The following is a 14,326-nucleotide window of genomic DNA, read 5'->3' as shown; positions in this document are numbered from 1 at the left end:
CCTCAAAAACCTACCCACATCCTGGTTGACACGTTCCACCTGCCCATTACTCTCTGGGTGGTACCCAGAGGTAAGGCTTACCGAGACCCCCAACCGTTCCATGAACGCTCCCCAAACTCTGGAAGTGAACTGGGGACCTCGGTCAGACACAATATCCTCGGGGACCCCATAGTGCCGGAACACATGGGTAAATAGGGCCTCAGCGGTTTGTAGGGCAGTAGGGAGACCCGGCATGGGAAGGAGACGACAGGCCTTGGAAAACCGATCCACAACGACCAATATGGTGGTATTCCCCTGGGAGGGGGGTAGGTCTGTTACGAAATCCACCGATAGGTGGGACCATGGTCGTTGTGGAACGGGCAGGGGATGTAGCTTACCCCTGGGCAAATGTCTAGGCGCCTTACACTGGGCACACACCGAGCAGGAGGAGACATAAACCCTCACATCCCTAGCTAACGTTGGCCACCAGTATTTCATGCTAAGACAGTGCACGGTCCGGCCAATACCTGGATGTCCAGAGGAGGGTGATGTATGAGCCCAATAAATAAGACGATCACGGACCTCGAGCGGAACGTACGTCCGCCCCACAGGACACTCGGGGGGAGTAGGGTCGGTACGCAGTGCCCGCTCGATTTCCGCATCGACCTCCCATACCACTGGAGCCACCAAACAAGACTCCGGCAATATGGAAGTAGGCTCGTTGGACCTCTCCTCCGTGTCATACCGCCGGGACAGGGCGTCTGCCTTACCATTCTGGGACCCTGGGATGTATGTGATCTTAAAAACAAACCGGGTTAGGAACATATTCCACCTAGCCTGACGAGGGTTCAATCTCCTAGCTGCCCGGATGTACTCCAGGTTACGGTGATCAGTCAGAATGAGGAAAGGGTGTTGAGCCCCCTCAAGCCAATGCCTCCACACCTTTAGGGCTTGGACTACGGCTAACAGCTCCCTGTCCCTAACATCATAGTTGCGCTCCGCCGATCTGAGCTTCTTAGAGTACAAAGCACAGGGGCGGAGTTTAGGTGGCGCGCCGGACCGTTGTGACAGGACTGCCCCAATACCGGTCTCGGACGCATCTACCTCAACCTGGAATGGTAAAGAGGGATCCGGATGCGCCAGCACCGGAGCCGAGGTGAACAGGTTCTTCAGTTTGACAAATGCCCTGTCCGCCTCAGCCGACCACTGCAAACGAACCGGACCCCCCTTTAGCAGGGACGTAATGGGAGCTGCAACCTGTCCAAAACCCCGAATAAACCTCCGGTAGTAATTAGCAAAACCCAAGAACTGCTGCACCTCTTTTACAGTGGTAGGAGTTTGCCAATTACGCACGGCCGATACCCGGTCTACCTCTATCTCCACACCAGACGCGGACAACCGATAACCCAAAAAGGAGACGGACTCCTGGAAGAACAGGCATTTCTCTGCCTTGACATACAAGTCATGCTCCAACAGTCTTCTCAACACTCGGCGCACCTGGGCTACATGCTCGGCTCGAGTAGCAGAGTACACTAGGATGTCGTCGATGTAAACTACTACCCCCTGCCCATGCATGTCCCGGAAAATCTCGTCAACAAAGGATTGGAAGACTGAAGGAGCATTCATTAATAAATAAAATAATATAATTGGTTATTTAGCAGACGCTCTTATCCAGAGCGACTTACAGGAGCAATTAGGGTTAAGTGCCTTGCTCAAGGGCACATCGACAGATTTTTCACCTAGTCGGCTTGGGGATTAGAACCAGCGACCTTTCGGTTACTGGCACAACGCTCTTAACCACTAAGCTACCTGCCGCCCTATGGCATGACGAGATACTCGTAATGACCCGAGGTGGTGCTAAATGCTGTCTTCCATTCATCCCCCTCCCTAATGCGCACCAGATTGTACGTGCTCCTAAGATCCAACTTTGTGAAGAACCGCGCTCCGCGTAATGATTCCGTCATCGTTGCAATCAGTGGAAGTGGGTAGCTGTATTTAACTGTGATCTGATTGAGACTACGATAATCAATACACGGGCGCAATCCCCCGTCCTTCTTCTTCACAAAGAAGAAACTTGAGGAGACTGGGGAAGTAGAGGACCGTATGTATCCCTGTGCCAAGGACTCGGTTATGTATGTCTCCATAGCCGCTGTTTCCTCTTGAGACAGGGGATACACACGACTCCGTGGAAGAGCCGCTCCTATTTGGAGATTTATCGCACAGTCCCCCTGTCTATGAGGAGGTAGCCGTGTTGCCCTTGATTTGCTAAACACGAGTGCTAAATCCTCATACTCAGGGGGAATGCGCAGTGCGGGCACTTGGTTCGGACTCTCTACCGAGGTCGCCCCTACGGAAACACCTAGACATCTCCCTACACACTGTGCAGACCACTCCATAAGAGCCCTCTGTTGCCACGCTATGGTAGGATCATGGGTGCTTAACCAGGGAAGGCCCAACACCACGGGGTACGCAGGAGAGTCAATCAGATAAAACTGAATGCTCTCCTCATGACCCCCCTGCGTCGTCATCGTCAGTGGTGCTGTGACCTCCCTGATCAGGCCCGACCCCAACGGCCGGCTGTCTAAGGCGTGGACAGGAAATGGAGCTTCTACCGGCCGAAGGGGAATTCCTAACCTACTACAAAATGCCCGATCAATAAAGTTCCCAGCTGCGCCTGAATCTACTAGCGCCTTATGCTGGGAATGAGGTGCCACCTGTGGAAACCTTACAGGAATACTCATGTGACCAACAGAGAGCTCTTGGTAAGTGGGGCGCCTACTCACCTGAAATGACTCCCCAGTGCGTGGCCTGTTGTCACCTCTCCCAGGAGACCCTCCCCAGCACCTGGCCGCAGTGTGTCCTCCACGACCGCAGGTGGTGCAGGAGATGGCCCCCCTCGGGTTCCCTCTCCTCCTCTCTCTAGCGCCAGCACCCCCGAGCTCCATGGGAATCGGCTCGGGGGTGCTGGAGGGTGGACTGGACGACCCCCACTCGGGACGTCCGCGGGTAGCCAGCAGGGTGTCCAGACGGATGGAAATGTCCACCAACTGGTCAAACGACAAGTTGGTGTCCCTGCAGGCCAGCTCCCGACGAACGTCCTCTCGTAGACTACACCGGTACTGGTCGATGAGGGCCCTCTCATTCCACCCCGCATCCGCCGCTAGTGTCCGGAACTCCAGTGCGAACTCCTGTGCGCTCCTCTTCCCCTGTCGGAGGTGGAATAGACGCTCTCCCGCCGCTTTCCCCTCAGGTGGATGATCGAAGACAGCCCTGAAGCGGCGGGAGAACTCCGCGTAGGTGATGGTTGCGGCGTCTATTCCCCTCCATTCGGCGTTGGCCCACTCCAACGCCTTGCCGGAGAGACAGGAGATGAGTGCGGAGACGCTCTCGTATCCCGAGGGCGCCGGGTGTATGGTGGCAAGGTAAAGTTCCACCTGCAGGAGGAATCCCTGACACCCGGCTGCAGAACCGCCATATGCCCTCGGGAGCGAGAGCCGAATGCCACTGGGTTCCGGTGCTGAGAGAGGAGGACTGGCCGTTGGTGATGAGTTGTTGTAAGGGTCCTTGGCCACCTCTTGATTCACCAATCGGCACAGAGTGTTGGACACCTCGTCCATGGCGGTCCCGAGTTGCCGGATCATGGCGTCCTGGAAGTTGATCCGGTCCAGCAGGGATTCGGGTGCCGCCGCTGTTCCTGCTGACTCCATGATGGTGTGTTGTTCTGTCACTAAACCGATGTGGATGTGGTGGAGGAGTCAAGCGCAGGAAACAGAGGTTTAGTCCAACAAGATTTTAATAGTCTAAGTAACACGAGTGAAAACCCCGACCTCGAAAATACACGAAGTGGCGAGGGAAAATACGCACACGCGTAAAACACTAAACATGAAAACAAAACGGAATACAAACACGTAGCATAGGCAAAGTGGCAACAAAATAACAACACACAATTACCCTAGAGCAAAACAAGGAACTTATAAGACACGTAATCAACACCCAAACAGACACAGGTGTGACAGACAGACAAAAGCAATCAAATACAGAAACATAGAGCGGTGGCAGCTAGTACTCCGGGGACGGCGAACGCCGAAGCCTGCCCGAACCAGGAGGAGGAGCAGCCTCGGCCGAAACCGTGACAGTGGTTCAATTTACTACAGTGCCTTGCAAAAGTATTCATCCCCCTTGGCGTTTTTCCTATTTTGTTGCATTACAACCTGTAATTTAAATTGATTTTTATTTGGATTTCATGTAATGGACAGACACAAAATAGTCCATATTGGTGAAGTGAAATGAAAAAAATTACTTGTTTCAAAAAATTCTAATAAATAAATAACGGAAAAGTGGTGCGTGGCCTTTGCTATGAAGCCCCTAAATAAGATCTGGTGCAACCAATTACTTTCAGAAGTCACATAATTAGTTAAATAAAGTCCACCTGTGTGCAATCTAAGTGTCACATGATCTCAGTATATATATACACCTGTTCTGAAAGGCCCCAGAGTCTGAAACACCACTAAGCAAGGGGCACCACCAAGCAAGCGGCACCATGAAGACCAAGCAGCTCTCCAAACAAGTCAGGGACAAAGTTGTGGAGAAGTACAGATCAATGTTGGGTTATAAAAAAATATCACAAACTTTGAACATCCCATGGAGCACCATTAAATCCATTATTAAAAAATTGAAAGAAATGGCACCACAACAAACCTGCCAAGAGAGGGCCACCCACCAAAATTCACGGACCAGGCAAAGAGGGCATTAATCAGAGAGGCAACAAAGAGAACAAAGATAACCCTGAAGGAGTTGCAAAGCTCCACAGCGGAGATTGGAGTATTTGTCCATAGGACCACTTTAAGCCGTACACGCCACAGAGCTGGGCTTTACGGAAGAGTGGCCAGAAAAAAGCCATTGCTTAAAGAAAAAAACAAGCAAACACGTTTGGTCTTCGCCAAAAAGGCATGTGGTAGACTCCCCAAACATATGGAAGAAGGTACTCTGGTCAGATGAGACTAAAATTGAGCTTTTTGGCCATCAAGGAAAACGCTATGTCTGGCGCAAACCCAACACCTCTCATCACCCCGAGAACACCGTCCCCACAGTGAAGCATGGTGGTGGCAGCATCATGCTGTGGGGATGTTTTCATCGGCAGGGTCTGGGAAACTGTTCAGAATTGAAGGAATGATGGATGGCGCTAAATACAGGGAAATTCTTGAGGGAAACCTGTTTCAGTCTTCCAGAGATTTGAGACTGGGACGGAGGTTCACCTTCCAGCAGGACAATGACGATAAGCATACTGCTAAAGCAACACTTGAGTGGTTTAAGGGGAAACATTTAAATGTCTTGGAATGGCCTAGTCAAAGCCCAGACCTCAGTCCAATTGAGAATCTGTGGTATGACTTAAAGATTGCTGTACACCAGCGGAACCCATACAACTTGAAGGAGCTGAAGCAGTTTTGCCTTGAAGAATGGGCAAAAATCACAGTTGCTAGATGGGGGGGGGGGTGAATAGATATGCACGCTCAAGTTTTCTGTTTTTTTGTCTTATTTCTTGTTTGTTTCACAATCCATTTTAATTCCAGGTTGTAAGGCAACAAAATAGGAAAAATGCCAAGGGGGGTGAATACTTTCGCAAGCCACTGTATATTTGAATCCTATTTATTCTGAGTGAAGCTGATTGATGTTTAGGGATAGTGCAATTAAAGGTGGAGTTGTAGATTAAATAGACCCAGTGCTCTGGGCAGTATGAAGTAGTACCATGTAAGCACAACAAAGCGGTCATCCCGCCAGTGTTTTGGTAAATAGATGAGGGATGGGGCTGGAGAAATGTAAACACTCTCAAATTCATTGACAGAGCTACGAATTCAAGGACTGACCATCCATGAGATCAAAATGATAGTTTTAACCATGTTTTGAGGCTATACAGTGTTTGTTTACAATTACATTGTTTATAAAATGCAGATGGCCCCTTTAAAGGGACGATTCCTAACTTGAGATACATGTACTGTATACAGAGGCAGACGCTACCCAAACTTTTTTGCGTCACGCTGCTTACTTAGCGAGTACCGCTTCCTCCTGATTCGGCTCATACAAAGGCTCGGACCCATGACCTCTGACTCGCAAACACGCGCCACCGCCCTCCTGAAGCGTCTTACCCAGTCGCGCTACCGAAAAGCTAGCTATTCGTCATCGAACTGGAGACACTTCAGGCTGATAAGTGAGTTTCACAGATCCCGATCTGCTACACATCTTGAGTACCTTGCTCAAATGAAGGAGTTGTTCCTAAATTATTACTTATATGGTTGTCCCAAACCAGTGGCGGCTCCTGAAAAAATTCTCAGGAGGGGCAATTTTTCTGATGATTTAGGTGACCTACACACATTTTTAAAAAGATATGTCCAGCAACAACATGAAGACAGGGGCAGCATATAAGTCAATACCAGAAGCATTTATTGACTGATCTCAAAAGTGTTGGCTTACAAAAGCAAAATAAGTTATCACAGTAAAAATAATCAAGGGTGTTCTTTCACATTCCTCAACACTGCATAAACAATATGTATGGCTTTGTAAAAATGAACAACCATATTCTGGCCAATTGTATAGATTTGTAAATATGAACAACCATATTCTGGCCAATTGTATAGATTTGTAAAAATGAACATGAACAGATTTTTTTATTTTTTTGAATGGCAGTACCTTTCAAACATGTCTGCTTGCAGTAAGGTAGCACTCACAAGGTGGCCAGAGAAAGAGAACCTTTCTTTGGTGTGATCCAGGATGGTGTTGCAGAGCTCTTCAGACAGCCTCTGCTTCTCCTCTTCTCTCAAAGCTGTTCTGGGTCTTTTGGCTCCTGTTGCTTCTTGCAGCTGCTGTTGAGAGGAGTCCCTGAAGGCAAACAGACCAATGTGTTTGTTGGCTTTGTACAGTATTGTTGTCTATGTGATGCACAGGTATATGCAATGTATCCATGTATAGTACAAATACTTCAGTTCCACTTAAAATGGGCAGGGATGCATAAAGTCTTTAGTGTTTAAGTTAGCCTTTGTGTCTCACATAGCCTGGATGTTCAGCACAGTATACAGTGGTGCTCATAAGCTTATGATCCCATGCTAAAGTTGACTAAAAAGAGGAATAAAAAAGAAAAGAAAATTGGTGTCCTTAAAGGTTGGATTTTCCAACTTTTTTAATTAAGTCATTAAGATCAATTTCCAAAAGATGATTTTTTTATTTTTTTATTCCTCTTTTTAGTCAGCTTTAGAATGTGTTCATACACTTATGAGCACCACTGTACAGTACACATAGTATATAAAATAAGATAGATTACACCACTGGCCATATATAATGACAATAATGTAATTTCAAACACAAATGCAGTCTCCTTTCATGCATACATTTTCAAATAAAGCTCTGCTTTGAGAAAGATCGAATGATATTGTTTAATCTTTATCTTACCTTATGGCCTGCACACTGCTTGCGAAGATGTCGAGGGCACGTTTGATAAAGACAGCATCGATGTCCTTATTCTGTAGCTTCTGGTACGGTGGGCTGGTCAAATGAACCCAATGAACCCGTCCGGATGGCTTCAAAACATTCTATGAGGTCGTCTCGATTCTCGTAGACAGTGTTCACGACTCTGCTGTTGCTAACCTCATCGTTGTGGCGGCGGACAGCTAGCCTGTATCCCTCATCCAGTTGAGTGGCAATATTCACTCTCACCAAAGCAGACAATCTCAAACAGCTATCAATGTGGGTCTTTGACAGCTCATTTTTCTTAATCTTTTCTGAAAGATGGTGCATGTCGGTTACACCAGTCGCTGTCCAAGCGTTGCTGTCTGCCGTTCATGGTTACGTTACGTTACGTATGACGAAAGCGCGTAAGTGCAAGCCCTCAGACACCCATAGAGAATGTATTGAAAGCTCAGAAATTTGAAAAAAAAATATTTTACATTAGAGGCTATGAGAGACTTCTGGGCGATTTTCAACCTGACTGAAATCGCCCCAAAACGGGCGGGGACATTTGAAGCACGACTTTAGCCTGATTGGACATTTAGTGGCTGGCAGATCAGACGTGAACACTGAACTACTGTTGCCATGATATAATTGATTAGAAAAAAAATCCCTTCCTTTTCCCGTTTGGCAGTGCGTCGCCCATATCGCCCTATTGAACACACCGCCCATGTCCCAAACCTTATAATCTCATCATAAAGCAAAAGAGAGACCCATTTCAGCGTCACGCACCTGCAATTGAACTGGGATAATTTTGTGAACCCTGAAAGAAAAGAATAGGAGAAAAATATTCAAAAACATTTTTTTCTGCAGCGTGACATCAAATTACTCAAAATTACAAAAACAGAATAAGCTAAATACTGTTTAAGGATGCATTGTTTAACCTGCCGTTATACAACGAACACATAACCAACCTATTACAGACCACAGGAAAGATTGGTAGTAGATTGGGATTCGATCTGAAAAATCAATATGTGCTTGCTTTGTGCAGAGAGAGACATGAGTATTGAGCTGTTACCGTCGGTGCAGGCGCCCGTTGTGAGGGATTGGTGTTTATCACTGTCCTGTTGAGGATTGTTTTGCATGGTTCCTCCTCCTCCTTCAAGGCAGCTATGTAGCAATCAGCCTTTTCTACAGTACTCTGCTGAGACGTTACATCAGAGGAGTTCAGTTCCTTGACCAGGACTATATAAGAACATCACAGATTACATAGAGTAATTAAAGAGATTAAATCAAATCACATTTTATTTGTCACATGCGCCAAATAAAACGGGTGTGAAATGCTTGCATACGAGCTCTTCCCAATGATGCAGAGTTTAAAAAATACATAATACAAATGAAAATGATAACACAAGAGGAATAAAATAAACAAGAATTAAGCTATATAGAGGGAGTACCGGTACCAGATCATTGTGCAGGGAGGGGTACGAAGTAATTGAGGTAGATATTTACATGAAGACAGGGTAAAGTGACTAGGCATCTGGATAGATAATAATAAGAGTAAAATAAAGAACAGAGTAGCAGCAACATATGAGTGTAAAGTGTGTGTGTGTCAGTATGCTTGTGTGTGTGTGTTTATGTTGTCGTTGTGCGTGTGTGTGTTATGTACATGTACTGTATGTGTGTGTGTGTACAGTGCATTCGTAAAGTATTCAGAATCCTTGACTTTTTCCACATTTTGTTACGTTACAGCCTTTTTCTAAAATGGATTTTCCTTATCAATCTACACACAATACCCCATAATGACAAAGCAAAAACAGGTTCTTAGAAAAATTTAAAATATAAATATCACACTTACAGTATTATTATTAAAATATTCAGACCCTTTACTCAGTACTTTGTTGAAGCACCTTTGGCAGTGATTACAGACTTGAGTCTTCTTGGGTATGACACTACAAGCTTGGCACACCTGTATTTAGGGAGTTTCTCCCATTCTTCTCTGCAGATCCTCTCAAGCTCTGTCAGGTTGGGTGGGGAGCGTCGCTGCACAGCTATTTTCACGTCTCTCCAGAGAGGTTCAATCGGGTTCAAGTCCGGGCTCTGGCTGGGCCCCACAAGGACATTCAGAAACTTGTCGCGAAGCCAATCCTGCGTTGTCTTGGCTGTGTGCCTAGGGTCATTGTCCTGTTGGAAGGTGAACCTTCGCCCCAGTCTGAGGTCCTGAGTGCTCTGAAGCAGGTTTTCATCAAGGATCTCTGTACTTTGATCCGTTCATCTTTCCCTCGATCCTGACTAGTCTCCCAGTCCCTGCTGCTGAAAAACATCCCCACAGCATTATGCTGCCACCAACATGCTTCACTGTAGGGATGGTGCCAGGTTTCCTCCAGACATGACACTTGGCATTCAGGCCAAAGAGTTCAATCTTGGTTTCATCAGACCAGAGAATCTTGTTTCTCATGGTCTGAGAGTCCTTTAGCTGCCTATTGGCAAACTCCAAGCGGGCTGTCATGTGCCTTTTACTGAGGAGTGGCTTCCGTCTGCCACTCTACCATAAAGGCCTGATTGGTGGAGTGCTGCAGAGATGGTTGAACTCTGGAGCTCTGTCAGAGTGACCATCGGGTTCTTGGTCACCTCCCTGACTAAGGCCCTTCTCCCCTGATTGCTCAGTTTGGGCGGGCGGCCAGCTCTAGGAAGAGTCTTGGTTCTTCCATTTAAGAATGATGGAGGCCACTGTGTTCTTGGGGACTTTCAATATGCAGACATTTTTTGGTACCCTTCCCCAGATCTGTGCCTCGACACAATCCTGTCTCGGAGCTCTATGGACAATTCCTTCGACCTCATGGCTTGTTTTTTGCTCTGACATGCACTGTCAACTGTGGGGCCTTATACAGACAGGTGTGTGCCTTTCCAAATCATGTCCAATCAATTGAATTTACCACAAGTGGACTCCCAATCAAGTTGTAGAAAAATCTCAAGGATTATCAATGTAAACAGGATGCACCTGAGCTCAATTTCAAGTCTCATAGCAAAGGGTCTGAATACTTATGTAAATACGTTTTATATATATATATACAGTACCTGTCAAACGTTTGGACGCAGCAACTCATTCAAGGGTTTTTCTTTATTTTTACTATTTTCTACATTGTAGAACAATAGTGAACACATCAAAACTATTAAATAACACATATGGAATCATGTAGTAAGCAAAAAAGTGTTAAACAAATGAAAATATATTTTAGATTTTAGATTCTTCAAATAGCCACCCTTTGCCTTGATGACAGCTTTGCACACTCTTGGCATTCTCTCAACCAGCTTCACCTGGAATACTTTTCCAACAGTCTTGAAGGAGTTCCCATATATGCTGATCACTTGTTGGCTTCTTTTCTTTCACTCTGCGGTCCAACTCATCCCAAACCATCTCAATTGGGTTGAGGTCAGGTGATTGTGGAGGTCAGGTCATTGATGCAGCACTCCATCACTCTCCTTCTTGGTCAAATAGCCCTTACACAGCCTGGAGGTGTGTTGGGTCATTGTCCTGTTGAAAAACAAATGATAGTCCCATTAAGCGCAAACCAGATGGCATGGCATATCACTGCAGAATTCTAAATAAATCACAGACAGTGTCACCAGCAAAGCGCTATCACACCTCCTCCTCCATGCTTCACGGTGGAAACTACACATGCAGAGATCAACCGTTCACCTACTTTGCGTCTCACAAAGACGGCCGTTGGAACCAAAAATCTCAAATTTGGGCTCATCAGACCAAAGGACAGATTTCCACCGGTCTAATGTCCATTGCTCATGTTTCTTGGCCCAAGCAAGTCTCTTCTTCTTATTGATGTCCTTTAGTAGTGGTTTATTTTCTTTGCAGCAATTCGACCATGAAGGCCTGATTCACGCAGTCTCCTCTGTTGATGTGTCTGTTACTTAAACTCTGTGAAGCATTTATTTGGGCTGCAATTTCTGAGGCTGGTAACTCTAATGAACTTATCCTCTGCAGCAGAGGTAACTCTGGGTCTTTCTTTCCTGTGGCGGTCCTTATGAAAGCCAGTTTCATCATAGCGCTTGATGGTTTTTGCGACTACACTTGAAGAAATTTTCAAAGTTCTTGACATTTTTTGGATTGACTGACCTTCATGTCTTAAAGTAATGATGGACTGTCGTTTCTCTTTGCTTATTTGAGCTGTTCTTGCCATAATATGGACTTGGTCTTTTACCAAATAGGGCTATCTTCTGTATACCACCCCTACCTTGTCACAACACAATTGATTGCCTCAAACACATTAAGAAGGAAAGAAATTCCACAAATTAACAAGGCACATCTGTTAATTGAAATGCATTCCAGGTGACTACCTCATGAAGCTGGTTGAGAAAACGCCAATAGTGTGCAAAGCTGTCATCGAGGCAAAGGGTGGCTACTTCGAAGAATCTCAAATATAAAATAAACGTTGATTTGTTTAACACTTTTTTGGTTACTACATGATTCCATATGTGTTAGTTCACAGTTTTGATGTCTTCACTATTATTCTACAATGTAGAAAATAGTAAAAATAAAGAAAACCCTGTGAAGTGAGTAGGTTTGTCCAAACTGTTGACTGTACTGTATGTGAATGTGTGTAGGTTTTCTGTGAGACTGTCAGTGTCATGTTGTTAGATTAATTTGTATTTTAAGAATAATGACTAAAGGATTTCACCCCAAATACAGTATAAATGTGCGAACAGTGTTAAGAGTTATAATGTAGTTTCAACCCACTAACAGAGGGGGAGGAGTTAGAAACTGCTGAGAAAGCATTCCAGGGTGAAGGGGACTGAGAAGCTGTGAAAAGGGATATAAAAGCTGTATGTATGTTTTTTGGCGCCAGAGCTCTCCATGAATAAAAATACAGATCATTCTTGCTGGTTGTGGACCTTGAATCATTTATGATTAAAACCAGAGCCTTACAACCCCTGGTAATGATTCAAGCTTAGGTTGATTTAGAGATAGAAATTCTCATGACACATGTGAGTGTGCAGTGTGTATGTTTAGTTTTGTGAGTGTGCATAGACTCAGTGCAAGATAGGGTCAGCGCAGATAGACCGGGTAACCATTTAATTAACTATTTAAGGAAATTATTATTATTATAAAGGAAGGAAGGGGGGTCCGAAATTGACACTAGGTGAATAGCTATTACCAAAATAATCTAGTTAATATTGAGATTGTACGAGATACAGTCTTTACAATATAAACAGGAAGGGGGATAATTATCGTCGTGTGAGATAGATATATTAAACAAGTCGAAAGTCGCATTAACAACTGGGGATTTGCTCTAACTCTGTCTATTTCATGAAACTGGAGCAGTTACGACCTCTAGGTTACGGATAGTGTTAGCAAAAAATCGTATAAGGTTGTTTACGTGTGAGACTTAATGATCCATCGAAATACGTGATAATTGTTTCAAGGAAGGAACTAAAATAGGTCGCGTGAGAAAAAATGGTTGTTCGATCCCTTTCATGAAACTGGGGTTTAAAAAAAAAAACTCTGGGTTACGGGTTGGATAATTTAAATGGTCCATTACAAAAGCAGATCATAAACATTGGCTCAAGAGTCGCACCTAATAATAAGTCCCAGGAAAATAATTCTGGATTGAATTATTACTAAATGAGGGGATTTCTTATTTTTCCACCATGGGAAATAAATATTCTAAAGAGGTCCGAGAATTAACGGGGGATGAAAGATATATGTTAGGAAGAGATCAAAGAAATATGTTTTATAGATCCATTTGGGAGAAGAGGTATGGATTTATTGGGCATCTCGATGTGGAGGTACCTATACATTTCTAACGATATATACGTATGAACTTTCTCACCCAAACGTAGACGTATGTCATGGGTGAGAAAGTAGAGAATATTTACATTTGCATTTTTGGTCATTTGGCAGACGCTCTGGTCCGGAGCGACTTGCAGGAGCAATTGGGGTTGGGTGCCTTGCTCGGGGGCACATCGGCAGATTTTTCGCCTGGTCGGCTCGGGGATTGGAACCGGTGACCTCTCGGTTGCTGACACGGTGCTCTTGGTTACTGGGCTACCAGCCGGCCGATATGAGTTTAAGGTTGTGCCGTTGTTTGATTATGTGATAAGGTTATGTGATAAGGTTTAATGGGTAATCGGACCATAACTAATGTGGTTATAGAAGTAATGTATAAATAGTAGAGAGCCAATAGAGGGTTCCATTGAACTATTATGTTTTATTGGGCATTTGAATGGCATAAGGTGAAATCTGTGTGTATGAGGGAATTCAACGGCTGGTATGAATGGTAACCGGATACTGAGGATTTGGTTTGTTGATGTTGAATGGAAGATTTGAAGCGTGGTTGGGGGGTGAGAGACAGTACATAGTTCAGATGATAGAAATATCATTAAATGTATGCTTATCAACGATATCAAGTATTTGTTTTATTAATTAGGGCCGAATCAGAGAGAACAGTTAAAGAAATTGAATAGCGAACTGAAATGGCGATAGAGCTGTGAAAATTGAGTTGAGGACAAAGGAGAATAATTTATGGCTCTGGTTAGCGGGAAAAAATAGACAGTCCAGCGAGTTAGATTGAGCTGGAAAATTTCAAGTAGAGGTCTAAAGACTTTACTGGAAGGAAGTGCTTTGATGAATTCAAATGGTTATTACTTTATTGTATAGGTTGGGTAACACCAGTGGTGTATGAAAATAAATGGTGGATTCTAAAAAAATAATTTCGTTTCGTTATGTGAACAATGGGATATCGTTTTTACTACTAGGATGATGGATTGAATAAACATTGGTTATAAGTATGAAGTTATTAAACAATAGGTTTACATTTTAAGAACATCAATGCAACAGGTTTTTAAGAATAATGACTAAAGGATTTCACCCCAAATACAGTATAAATGTGTGTTAAGA

At 44.7% G+C, this 14,326-nt stretch overlaps 1 pseudogene across 1 annotated transcript in view; it reads right to left on the bottom strand.

The window, feature by feature from the left end:
- The window catches only part of LOC311105723 (tetratricopeptide repeat protein 12-like), a 63,424-nt pseudogene that overhangs the window by 42,008 nt on the left and 7,090 nt on the right, over positions 1-14,326 (bottom strand). The window contains exons 2-3 of the transcript in view: positions 8,492-8,658; positions 8,206-8,236 (exon numbers count right to left, since the gene is read on the bottom strand). The product of the transcript in view is annotated as a tetratricopeptide repeat protein 12-like (transcript). The remainder of the gene's footprint in view (positions 1-8,205; positions 8,237-8,491; positions 8,659-14,326) is intronic.

Source organism: Coregonus lavaretus (genome assembly GCF_964263955.1).
Source record: "Coregonus lavaretus genome assembly, chromosome: 30".
Classification (NCBI taxonomy): domain Eukaryota; kingdom Metazoa; phylum Chordata; class Actinopteri; order Salmoniformes; family Salmonidae; genus Coregonus; species Coregonus lavaretus.
Note: the sequence above shows the minus strand (reverse complement) of the source record. Positions and strands in the feature narration are given on the sequence as shown.